Genomic DNA, 13189 nt, shown 5'->3' on the forward strand with positions numbered 1-13189 from the left:
GCAACGTGACATAAAGAAATCCTCTGACAGAAATGCTGGAGGCTGAAATCTGTTCTGTTGTTCCACTGCCAGCATTGGGTGACTGATATATATTATAAAGTCCTGCTGCAAAACCCCACCAAAGGCTGGTTTGTCCTAAGGAAATGGTGTTGGGCTGCCACAGGCACTGCACAAACCAAAGTGGGAGCAGTGCCTGGCCTGAGGACTGGGGTTTATTTTTTAACTTAAGTATTTGCAAGTTCTTTCACCGCTGCTTTAATGGCTGGTGGGGTGCTAAGAGGTATTGAGGTATTCTCCCTTGCCCTGGTTTCTAAAGAATTTTCATCTCTTAGTTGTTGCTTGGGTACAGCTGTTTGAGCTGCCAAAAAAGGTCAGACTGGTATATACAGCAAATTAACCTTTTTTGTGGCCCCAAATTTGCTTTTTTTTTTTTTTTCCATTGGGGTGAGAGACTTGCAAACAGGTAGAAAAACCAAAGGCACCCTGACTTTTGAACACATAATGAAAACAGCTCCAGTGCTTCCCATATGTGCAGGAGGCTCTGTGTGGGGTGAAGATAAAAATCTACAAGCGAAGGAAACTTGGAAAAACCTTTTTAGAGAGGCTTCTTTTCAGCAAAGAAACACTGGCAGCTTCCTCCCAGCTTATTGAAATGTTGGGTAATCAGGGTTTTTTCCCTTTCTGCTGCAGGATTTTTATTACAAACGCTTGGCTTGGTGCTCCTGTCAGTGCCAGAGGTGACAACTCCAGTGTTTCGCTGGGGGTTCACATGCTCAGCAAGGGTTTTCCGTGCAAAACCAGGGATTTCTGTAACATTTGCAGCCGTGCCTGGATGATGAGCACTGTCTGTGCCGCTGGAACACTCTGTGTCTTCCCTCTGCTTGTTCCAGCCCCTTTGTACCAATAAGTGATGACCTAAAAAACAGAGGAGGAGAGGCTGATTAATGGCAATAATTTTGTTCTCAGAAGTACAACGGGAAATTTGCATCTTTGCACATTCCTCCAGCCTATAGGCTTAACTCAAGTGCCACATTCACAGGTTCCAACCTCTAAACCATTGCTTCCTCTCCCCCAAAATAAGCTATGGGGTGAGCTATGGGGCAAGCAAATCTTGGGCTCTGAGCCCTCTGTTCAGGGCAGATTATGTATTTATTGTAAAACAGCTATTGATGATAAGCAGAACGTGTTATCACTGCTGCTGTGGCAGGCAGGGTAGGGAGTCATGTGCTTCTTGCTCGCTTTTTGGCCTCAGGACACTTGTGTTCCTGTTTGTACAATAGCTCTGCTTGGAGAGCAAGAATAAAAAATACCATGTTTTCCCCCTTGCCAGATTGCTGTTTAGCATCATGCTACATCTGTCTCGTGGGAAATACAGGTTGGAGACTCTCGGGTTGGGGAGGGAATTGAATCCAGATGTTGTGTTTTCTGGGCAAATGTTTCAAGTATTTGGTTGTTACACAAAAAAAAAAGGGGGAACCAGTTCATCCAGTGCAGGGTAAAAGGTGAACTGCCAGACTCCTGTGATGATGCTCACCACAGTGGGTTTGCTGATGTGAAATGTTTGTGCCAGGCATCAGGAGGAAAATGGGGTATCAGGTTTTTTTCAGGAGCCCTTTCTGCTTTGGGCCAGTGCCATGGAGAGGACATTTCATAGCTGAGTACAACCACTCTGATGTGGAGGTGTCACAGCAGGGCATGGTCCCAGCAAGTGGGAGGAAAATGTGGAGAGATAGATGTAAGTTATGAAAGTGAGTTATTCCAATACAAAATGATGTCTCAGTTCAGTACAGTTCATGAATGGTTGAATAAAAGACCTTTGAGGTCTTTTCCAATTTAGCAATTCTATGATTCTATTTAAGTGCTCACCCTAAAGACACCATTTGTGGTTGGGTGGCCAGAAGGGATGTGGATGCACCCTTCAGAGGGACTTTGTAAAAATGGCTTGCACATTCATATTTTCCTTGGGAAACTTGAGAAGAGCCTGTGGTGCCCTGGATCCTGAGTGATCCTGCCCATGCAACCTCTGAGCATCACCTCAGGAAAGGGAGAGCCTTGGAGCTGTAGCTTCACTTTGTGTGGGCTCTGGGAAATCCTGTTCAGCATCAGAGACTGGATTCTCCTTAAGGAATGGGGTTGTTTGTGTCACTGGAGCATGGCCGGTGCTCGAGCTGGGCTTTGACTTTAATTTTTTGTGTGCTTGTTATTGCTGGGTAAGAAGTGCAAGGAGTGCTTGGTGACAATTTTGTGCTTGGTTGGATGATACAAAACCAAGCAAGAGACAGCTCTAAAATCTACGGTGGAGGAATATTTTGCCTGGGTGGGGTTGAGCCACCTCAACACAGCCCTGAAGGTGTGAAGACCTTTGCCTAGCTGGGCTTTGTCACTCTCAGCAGAGAAAACGCTGTATCTGTGTGAGTGCCTGGCTCTTTGTGCTCAAAGCCACCCACCTAACACACCCTGGGGACACTTTGGTCGCAGCTTTTCCCTGACAGACTGGGTTAGTGGAGGTTTACAAGGCAGAAGTGGAATTCCTCCTGCTCTGCGAGCACTCAACCGCTGGCATCATCTGTCCCTTTGTGTCCCCTTCACACCAGCTCACATCTGCTCTTACTCAGGTGTGACAAAAGCCACTACCTGAGCACTGGGGGAAGGAGAGCCTTCAAAGCAGCAGCAGCTGCCTGGAGCAGCGGTTCTGTGCTGGAGCAGCTCTGGGAGAACACAGCTCAAGGAGAAGCCCGTGCCCTGCCAGGGTCCTGTCAGCTCAGGGCAATTAGGGGACAGATGTACCATGAATGGTGACAGCAGCTGCTGACACCAGGTGACAGAGCCTCAGCTGATGGTGCTGGGGGGTCAAACCCACCCAGATCTGTGCGAGCCCCCAAGGAGAACAACCAGAGGAGAAAACCCCAGTGGGAGACCAAAGCAGGGGGAAAAATAAAAATTACATTGGATAAAGAGCTGTATTCAATGGTAAAAAAGCTCAGGTAAGCCAGAAAAAGTTTAGTAGAATGTATTTTTATCTGTTAAGGACGGTATTTTAGGACAGGGGTGACAAACACAACAGGCTCTCTGTGTCTGTGGGGCTGTGGTTATTTCATACTTTTGATAGTAATTTCTCCAGGGCCAAGAAAAGAGATTAGTACACAAATCACTTTCAGTTTTATTCCATTTTGACATTTCAGGGTCTCCAGCAACTTGGCATCACTCTGCAAAGCCAGAAATATTTGTGTGTTTAAAATGTGTTTTGAATTACAAATATTTCAACGTTCACAACATGTAACGCAGGAGACCAGGAACATTCCTTGGCACAATTTCCAAGCAGAGTTTTTGGTGCAGGGCAGCCTCCTGTAGGTGCTTGTAGTGCCATGAACATGGCATGTGGCTTCTTCTGTTGTGCCTCTCTGGAGTGGCTGGCTGATCAGGAGAGCAAAAAATCTCCTTGGGAAGCAGCAGTGGAAAATCTCCTTGGAAAGCTGCTGCAGCTCCGGGGTGGGTTGGGAAGGAGTCTATAGGTGCTGACCTACATTTAAGTAAGGAGAGTGAAGGGAAGCTCAGCTGGCCCTTGGGATGACACAAGGGCATTTTCCCTCCAAGCCAGGTCTGTCACCATCCTGGTGTATGAATTCATTCCCGGTGAAAGGTGCCAGACTGACATTCAAAATATGGGGAAAAAAAAAAAAAAAGCCTTGTTCTTAATAATTCTTTCTCTTCTTTGTGCTGATGAAACACAATGGGACATTTAAATCTGATTTTTATAACATTTTGCATTGCTATAGATCACGGTCTGACCTGCAGAAGACACTTTGTTCTGACTACAATGATCTGATATTTCATATTTTAGTGGCTTTTTTCTGGCACAATATGGGCTCCCTCCAGTGGTCAAGGGGCTCCGGGCTCCTGGTATCGTTTGCCCAGAGGCTGGCACAGGGTGGCTTTGGGGCTGGCATCACAAATGCCAAGGGGAATGACAGCGGGACTGTGCTTCTGTCCCCCCAAATCCCCCGGCAGCAGCACCAGCCCTGCTGGGCGAGCCCCGCTCCCTTCAGATTTCAGTGGAACAGCCCCAGCAGATAAAAATTCAGGCTCTGGATTTCCTTGCAGTTCCCAAAACGTTCGGGGAGAGGAAACAGGAGAGGAGAGAGAACCGGAGAAGATCTGCTGAAAGACCCAGACATAACAATTTTTAGCAAAAAAAAAAAAAAAAAAAAGAAAGAAGAAGACTCATTTTTTGCATTCCACTCTTCCCGCGGTATTTTGAGACCAGATCCTGACTTTCTCCTGACAGAAGCAGTTAATGTGGTTGTTGTGGGGGACAAGTCAGCCGCTGCCACTCTGAAATGTGACATTTCCATCCCCGACCTGCACAGCTCCCCCGGCTTGCTCAGCCACGGGCGCATTTCAAATACCGGGATTATTTTTGGAGGCGTCTGGGTAGGACGGGGATCCCCTCCGATGGCCGAGAGCCCTGCATGGGTACCCCGGGAGTGTCACCCCGGTGTGTCCCTGCAGGTGTGTGCTCCCAGCTGGCAGAAAGAGGGGGGGCTCCCGGCAACTCGGGGTGCAGCGGGAATGTGTTTAACCCCCTTTTCCACTCCTGTGTGTGGGTGAGAAAGCACTGATGCCGTTTCCCGGGTAGGGATGACCGCCCCGTACCCCTTTGACACCCACGGGTGGGGGTGACACCCCTGTACCCCTTTGACACCCACGGGTAGGGGTGACATCCCTATACCCCTTTGATTTGACACCCACGGGTGGGGGTGACATCCCTATACCCCTTTGATTTGACACCCACGGGTGGGGGTGACATCCCTATACCCTTTTGAATTGACACCCACGGGTGGGGGTGACCCCCCTGCACCCCTTTGATTTGACACCTACGGGTGGGGGTGACACCCCTGTACCCCTTTGATTTGACACCCACGGGTAGGGGTGACCCCCCTGCACCCCTTTGATTTGACACCCACGGGTAGGAGTGACATCCCTATACCCTTTTGATTTGACACCCACTTTTCCCGGTGGGGGTGACCCCCCCGTACCCCTTTGATTGGACCCCCCTGTACCCCTGTCATTTGACACCCACTTTCCCGTGTGGGGGTCCCCCCGTACCCCTTTGATTTGACCCCCCTGTACCCGATTTGACACCCACTTTCCTGTGCGGGGGTCCCCCCGTACCCCTTTGATTGGACCCCCCCTGTACCCCTGTTATTTGACACCCACTTTCCCGTGCGGGGGTCCCCCCGTACCCCTTTGATTTGACGCCCCTGTACCCCTGTTATTTGACACCCACTTTCCCGTGCGGGGGTCCCCCCGTACCCCGTTGATTTTTTGGGGGGGGGGGGGGCAGAGCTCTCCGCCCCTCCCCTCGCGGGGCGTGGCCCGCGGCGCGCGCGCGCGCTCATTTGCATACGCGCCAGCCTCTCGCCGCCCGTTTGGCCGCGGCCGGCGCGCTCATTTGCATGCGCGTCACGTGGGGCGGAGGGGCGGGGCCGGGGGCGCGCGCGGCGGTTGCCGTTGGCGGCGGGCGCGGGAGGGGGCGCGCGCGCGGAGCCGCCCCGCGGTCTCGCGCTGCCTGGCGGGGCTCTGTCAGTCAGCGACAAAATGGCCGCGGCGGCGGCAGCAGCAGCGGCGGCGGCAGCGGCGGCTCCTCGCCTCCCCAGGGCGGCACCGGCGGCGCGGAGGAGCGGGGGATCGTCCCGGCAGCACTGAGCCCGGCACCCGCCTGCCCTTTGCGAGCGGACGAGGCGAGAGCGAGCGGGAGAGAGACAGAGACGGCGAGCGGCGCTGCGTTCCCCCCCCCACCCCCTCCCCCTTCTGCACCCCGGCGGACCGACCGAGCCTGCCCGAGGCGCTGCTGCGGCTCCCCGGGGACACGCCGCCCCGCTGCCCGGCCGGATCCCTGCGGAGGGCACGGAGAGAGCCGCGGGATCGCCCCCCTCCCGCCTGCCCGCGGATCCCGCTGCGAGCCAGGCGCACAGGCTGCCGGCTTTCCCCGCTCCCTCCTCCCTCCGTGAAAAGACTTTGCTGGATCCTCCTCCCCGGATCCCCCCTCCCCGCGCTCGCCGCTTCCTGCGGGAGCGGCTGCTGGATCCTCCTCCCGCCCCGGATCGCCCGCGGGGTCCCTGCGGAGCCGCGGACCCTCCTCCCCCGGCGGAGACAGCGCTGGATCCTCCGCCCCCCCGGAGCTCCCGGCGGGATCCTCCTCCTGCCCGCAGCCCCATGTGAGACTCCGCATCCCCCGTGCCTCCCGCCCTGCTGTCTGAGGTTTTTTTTTGTTTTTTTTTTCACCACCACCCCCCCCCTCCTCCTTTTATTTTGAAGGGGGGATCCATCTTAAAACTCTTTTCCTGGATCCCGGTTTCTCTTTTTTTTTGATTTGCACTTTTTGAAAAACCCTCAGATGCTCCTCCATGTGGACTGAGAACCCATCAAGACACACACACCAGAACTCATCCCGATCAACTCCAAATCCTGGCTTTCCGTGGGTTTTGCTGCAACACATGAAAGCAAACTTGTATTTAAGACACACTCGTGCAGAAATTTAGCTGGGGACTTGAACGTGTATTTTGTCTTGGTTTCTTGGTCTTGGTTATTTTTTGTTGTATTTTTTTCTTATTTTTTTAATTTGCTTCACTGGAAATCAAAAGCTTGTTTTGGAATTGGACCTGCTTTTGCTGCACTTCTCCTCTGGGCTGGATAACACTGAAGCTCCTTGCTTTTCTACTTGGATAGTGTTTTCCTGTTGATCTGCTGGGGTTTTTTTTTCATCTCCTGTGTGGCAGACTTTTTTTTTTTTTTTTTTTTTTTCCCTGAGGGGGGTAAACAAACGACGACAACAACAAAAAACTTAATTTTTTTGGCCGTGTGAGATTTTTTTCGTATTCATATTCGTGAAATTACGGGTACATTTACAAAAAATTTAAAAAAAAACAAGCATTAAAAATAAGAAAGGAACACGTCAGAAAGACCCCTACACGGTAGACAAAATACTCACTTGTTTCCTTACAGCAAGACTGAATCGAAAGCTGCCAAAGAGCCCCATAAAGAAAAGACTAAAAGGTAAGAAGGGGTAAGAGCCTTTCTTAATCCGGGCACGATAGAAGTTAGCAGGGGAAGAGACCTGCAAAACCGGTGCATTCCTCCTTTTTCACAACTCTAAACTAGATTATTATTATTTTTAAAACGCTTATTAGTCAGCGAAGCAAGAAACACCCTCAAACATTCCAAAATCCCTTTTATTTTTATACGATTTTTAAAAAACGCGAACAACCTCCGGATTTTTTTTAATGGTAGAATTAATTCGGTATTTTTCCTCTGTCTGGAATCGCTGTTTCGCCACGAAGAGCGAGCAGAAAGTGCCATTTGTGAGCATGTTGTGCCATAGACATGACACGAAGGCAGCTTCTGCTGCAAGGCATGACCGTGTGCTCTTGCTTTTAGAACTTAACACGTGTGAAAATTATCGCAGAGCGGCTTGGAAATGATCCCAGGGCTGGGAAATTGTGGGCATGGCCAGCAGTGCTGCCCTGTGGGCGAGCACATGAGCTCCACTTTGTCCTTCATGGCTGCTTTCTCTTCAAAAGTTAAAATATTTAGCTTTGGGTTATTTTTCCTCTTTTCCCCTCCGCCTAATTAGATTGTGAGGATCCGCAGTAATTTTCTCCTGAGTATCCACAGAGAGATCTTCGTCTAAACCTGGAATGTCCAGGGGGAGAGAGAATATTAAACAGAGTTTATTCCTTTAACTGCGACGCAGAAGGGGAGGAAAATGGGGAGGGCTCAGTTGTTAACCTGAGAAATCTTGAAATACTGGAAGTTTATTAATTGTTCGAGGCTTCTTTGTTTGTATCACAAGTTTGTGTCAAAGGTTAATCTTCTTAATATGTAATTAGTTGAAGGTTCAATTATGGGATTTATTGAACTCAATTGGGTTTCCCCCCTCTTTTCCCATTAAAAATAATACTGCAGGTCTTTGTGACTAGTTTATTTTCTGCTACAACTCGAGTGTATCTGCGAGAAGAGATTTATTCAATTATTCTAACAGCCAGTTTAAATTTAGAAATAATCTTTGGGACGTCATACCCGTGTCTGTTGCATATTTTTCCCTCTCGTTTGCATATGTATGTATCTGGCGAATTATGCTAATTTATGTACAGAAATTTGCTGTGGACATTAGGCCGGTTAAGGTAATTAAAATTCCAATAAATCCCGCTGTTAGTGGTGCAGAGCTTTAAATCAGGTGGGTGTCGGTGGTGCTGTGGACCTGAGGACAATGCCAGAGCGGAGGAGCAGGAGAACATCTGCACTGCTGCTGGATGGAGAGCCAGGCATGGCTTCCAAATCCTGCCCTCCTTCCCGCCGGTGGGTGGGGTGGTTTTTTTGGTTTTTTTTTTTTCTTTTTCTTTGGATTCCCCGACGACTGAGAATTTAAATGGAGTTTCCTCTCGGATATTACATATTTTTAAAATAATAATTTCGAGAAGGCAGTGGGAAGGTACGCATGGGTTCTCACTGCTTCCCCTGGTGTTTTCCAAGGAAATAGGAGGTGACTTGCAGTGAGTGCAACCTGTGCTTAGCATATCACGGAATTTCCTTGCTGCAGCCGCTGTTCTGGGGTTCAGGAATCCCTGGGATGTCTGCCTGCCTGCCTGCTCCTGTGTGTTATTTGTGAGCTCAAAATGGTGTGCTGAGCAACAGCCCCCGGATGCTGTGGCTTCTGGAATTCTTTCCAGACGTGAAAACATCAGTGTCAGCCCTGGATACCCCAGTGAGGAGCTGCTCTGGGGAGCACTGTTGATGCTTTTTGGCTGGGATTGCAGAAGCCCTGCTGGTGGATAACCTAACCTGGCTGCTTCCGAGCCTGAGACTCAGTCTATTAAAGAAAAAAAAAAAAAAAGCTGTAGTAAATCAGATTAATTTGAACTTTTTTTTAGGGAAAATGAGAGCTTAAGGGCAGCAGCAGTAGTGTAATAATGCCTTGTGTGGCTTTGTCCTTATCTTCAAAGGGGAACGGATCATTTCTGCCTGGAAGCGATCTGCCTGGCTCCCTGAGATGGGGAAGGTTCATTACGGTCCAGCCCCGGAGAACAGGTGCTGCCCTAGGGAAAACTGCGGCCAGGACTTGCTCCAGGGCGAGAGGGATGGCTGTTAGTCCGGGCTGTATTTTAGGCAGTATTTTGTACTTTTGTCTAATGGTTTTGTTTGTAGCAATGAAAGAAACAACTCAGACAAACCTTTTTATTGAGAGCTCATCTGGACTGCAGCAGGATATATATATTAATATGTTTAATGTTCCCGTTCTATGTGTGGATTTCCATATTGACAGATTTAAGTCTGGTATCCATCAGACTAAGAACTGTTGTGTTAGACACGGGTGGTTTGTGTGTGCTGTACACCAGCTTTGCAGCACATGGATTATTTTGGAGCTGTCAGTGGTGCAGGGTGTCAGTCCCTGGGAATGTCCTTGTGGGCAGCCTTGGGCTGTGCCATTTCCCCACTGGCCACAGCAGAGTGGGCTTTGCTCTGGGACACTGCCCTTGGGCTAAAAACCATTTGGGGACTTGGGGGTTCACCCTCAGCCGTGGCATCTTGGCTTCCTCCAAAATTTGGCTCTGACCACCTGTGAGTGGATGGGTTTGCCCATTCCAAAACCTGCTGGACCTTGCTGGGATCAATGAAAACCCCACCTCCACCTTAATTTCTGGTTTCTTCTCCAGGATTTGGCTTTTCTAATAAGATAACACACTCTGCTTTTGATAAGTTGGCTGATGTTTGAGGGAAGTAAGGTAATTCTGTACTCTTTTTGCTTGAAAGAGGTTTTTAAGACTTTGAAAATAATGAGATGGAATTTCCTTAAAATGAGAAAACATAATTGGCCATAAGACTACTTTTAATCTGAAGATTTTTTGTGGAAGTTCTCAAAGCTCCCAGGTTCCATAGCTTTGCCAAGTATGGACTAACAATAAAACAAGATAAAGTAAAAGGTTTTGTCAAGCAGGGGTTTATAATCTCCTTGTGTAGTGGAGCAAACTGTTGCTGAGTGGCAGTCTTATAAGAGAGCGTAGTTTTAAATTAATCTAGAAATAAAACCGCTTATTTTTCAGTTTTTCATTCACTTCATTCAGAAAGGCCAGGAATTTTATTGACAGAGTTACTGCCTGCTGTTCACTCAAAATGACCTAGACCTCTGCAGCCCCTCAGATGCTCCATGCCATGGAGACTCATTTTCTCTTTCGTGTTAACATTTATTAACAGCCCAATGGCAGCGTTTACTTTCAGTTTTAGCTGTGAAGACTTAACCAAGAGCGGGGGATGTGGGAACGGGTAATATGTTAACTTAGCAGCTGGCCTCGCCGAGATAAACATGCGCTTTTCCAAATGCTGTCATCTGGCCCCTTTCCAAAACAAGCTGAAGGAGGAGGTCAGGGGAGGAGCCATCCCCTGCTTCAGTAAAAGGAGGCTTTCATTTGGAAAGAATTGCCAGATCGTATTGACTAAAAGAACTGAAGATTTAAAATAAAACGACCAAACCTTTCCTGAGTAAAATAAATAGTCTCTCTTAATGACTTAAGTTTAAGTGTGCCTTGTTACAATGCTGCTTCTCTTAGAAGGTTCACCAGTTTCAATGCAGAGTGCATATTTCTGCTTTTTTTTTTAAAATCAGTGTTTTATGTAAGCCTTTGAACATAACAACTGATAAAAAATGTATCATCTTTGTAACAGTAGAGACCTGCAACACAAAAGTGCTATTGTTTTAATTGTTTAAAATTCAGATTACAAGATAATGATAATACCATTAGAAGGTTTCCCCTGGCCTAGAAGCTGCAGGTAGGAGTGTGTCGATCCCTCAGTATTAAAGATGAATGATAAGGAAACCTCTTAAATGCCTGTGACGATGCAGTCTAGCCAATTTAGGATCAGCTGATGCCTTCTAGTGATAATGGCTTGAGGTTTTCAGCTGTATTAAGAAGATATCAGCCAGGGCAAATAGTGTTTAGAGGGGAAGTATACTTTATTGAATGGGGAGATGACAGTAAATTGCATTACTAAATGATCTATGTGCTCTGTGCCGTCTCTTCACTGGCAAATGCTGTTGGTAAAATGAAGGATGCTTATTCTTAATGTATGAAAGCAGAGGAATCAAAGTATTATTTGATCTCCCTTTAGGAATCTGTGCTAGTTAGGAAAATTGTCAACCAAAAGCATTGCTAAGTTGTACATCTTAAATACCAGAAGATGTACTTAAGCTTATTTTATCATTACTTAATCATGGTTAACTTCACTGTGGATTCCCAAATAGATTTACAACTGTGTTTTCCAAAACTTCATTTGTGCTCCTTCCTACCTTGTCACCAATACATTTTAAAATCTCCCGCCCAAGGTACAAATGTCTGGGTTTGATCACAAACAAACTGCTGCTCTGGCACAGAACAGTCACTGTGCTCTTTGAGGTCATGTCAAAATGGTGGAAAATGCAGCCCTACTCTAAAATATGCATCTGATTCTTTTGTCTGTTTTTTTGCAGAGAGTAGCATGTCTCTCTCCTTCTCCCAATAAAAGGCTTCTGTCACTGAAGGCAGCTGTAAAATAACTGGCTGTTCTTGCATCTCAAGGTTCAGGGTACCAGGCAAATCCGAGTGAGTTTTGGTCTCGACCCCGGGTGTGAATCAGCGCTGTAATTTTTCAGCACTGAGGTCTCGAACGTAGTTGTAATTCAAGTTCATAAAATATTAGGAGCCCTGACGGTCCTGAGGTCTGGTTTCTGGAGCTCTTCCCCGTGGGTTTGCAGCCAAGGATGGCTGAGAGCGAGAACAGTTATCTGTGCTGCAGCAGTGATGGTTTATGGCTGGGTGCCCAGATTGTCTGGCTTTGCACACAGCTTTATAGTTTGCCTTTGAGGGCTGTGGAGGAGGTGGAAGTCATTTGTAATAAACAGCTATCTGCAGCCTGCTTTTTCTGGGGTTTGAAATGTACAGCCATTTAAAAAAATTACAAACTACATGTACATTTACTTAGATTTTAGTCTGGAACTTCTATGTTTTAGGAACTCTGTGATGAGAAATGATAACAATTGCTTATTGCTTTGTATTGAAAATGCCTAATATTTACCCCTTGGATGTTTGGGCTGATTTTTAAGCTCTGCATTGCTAGACAATGAGATTTTTCAGGTGTTTTTTTTTTTTTTTTTTTTTTTTTTAATTTGAGAGAAAAACTGACTTGTCAAATTGGTTGGCGTCCTTTGTGGTAATTAAGCCCCAGAGAAAAATATGTTTATATATCTCAAAATAGTTATCATGCAGCTACCAGCTATAGGCTCATTTAGGAAAATATAACAGCCACCCCCCCTTCCACCGCAGGGAAAACAACCACCCTGGGCTATGTTTAGTTGCTGCCCATGGTGTTTTCAGAGGGAGATCCATTCTTCCCTCTACTTCTCTCCTCCATCTTCTTGTTCCTGGGGTCTGTGCATGTTTTCCCATGCTGATTTTCTGAAGGGATGGTGCTGCTGCCTTTGTTACGGTCTTGCCCAAGAGGCATTAGAATGGCATTACCTGATTTTTCTTAGATGTGCTGTTTTCCTTCCTATTCCTTTCTTCTCTTCCTGTGTTTTGTATGTAACTGAACTGAACTTTTAGTACAGTTTTCTCTCTCATCCTGCATTTCCTAAGCTTCCTGTTAGGAAGTGGGAGAGCTGTTTGTTTTGGTGGAGAGATAGGGAGTGCTTATCCATGGCTTGAGCAAATTCTGGGTGGTCAGTGTGTCCACGGATCGATTGTTAGTTCAGGCTGACTTCTGCCAAGTCTATTTTAAGCTCAGCCAGATATCTGTGTTGTGTCAGTCTGATTTCAGTCCCGCTCAAGCCTCCTACTCTCAGGTCTTTAGTTCTTCAGAATTCCAAAGTGTTTTCATGGCTGATGCTCACGTCATTCATTGGTGCTGACAATGGAGATCCTTGTTTTTAAACAGTAGCTGGTTACTGGTAAACAAAAGAGCATCAGCCCAGTGCTTTAACACAAACCATTCTAGAAAAAAGGAGCAGTTCAGGGAGAATGCCAAGGAAAAAAAAAATCAGCTGTACAGATGCATAAAGTGCTGACTGTCATTTTCCTGTGTTCCTACAAGGTCATTAATAGACCATAGAAGGTGGTCTTTTTTTGTAATGTTTTTGCTTGAACTCAGTGTATGTTCACAG

General features: G+C 47.3%; 1 protein-coding gene across 17 annotated transcripts in view; it reads left to right on the plus strand.

Annotated features, from left to right (window-relative positions):
- Positions 1-6625: 6625 nt before the first annotated feature.
- Positions 6626-13189, plus strand: part of TNRC6C (trinucleotide repeat containing adaptor 6C) — a 94381-nt gene continuing 87817 nt past the window's right edge. For 9 of the 17 annotated variants that reach the window (XM_030287643.4, XM_030287634.4, XM_030287639.4 and 6 more), the window contains exon 1: positions 6807-7056. The gene's annotated coding sequence lies outside the window, so the exon portion shown is untranslated. Of the gene's footprint in view, positions 7057-13189 lie in introns of all 17 variants that reach the window. The other 8 variants (XM_012578547.5, XM_012578545.5, XM_012578541.5 and 5 more) reach the window with 5 other exon arrangements.

This window comes from Taeniopygia guttata, chromosome 18 (genome assembly GCF_048771995.1).
Source record: "Taeniopygia guttata chromosome 18, bTaeGut7.mat, whole genome shotgun sequence".
In the NCBI taxonomy this organism is placed as follows: Eukaryota; Metazoa; Chordata; class Aves; order Passeriformes; family Estrildidae; genus Taeniopygia; species Taeniopygia guttata.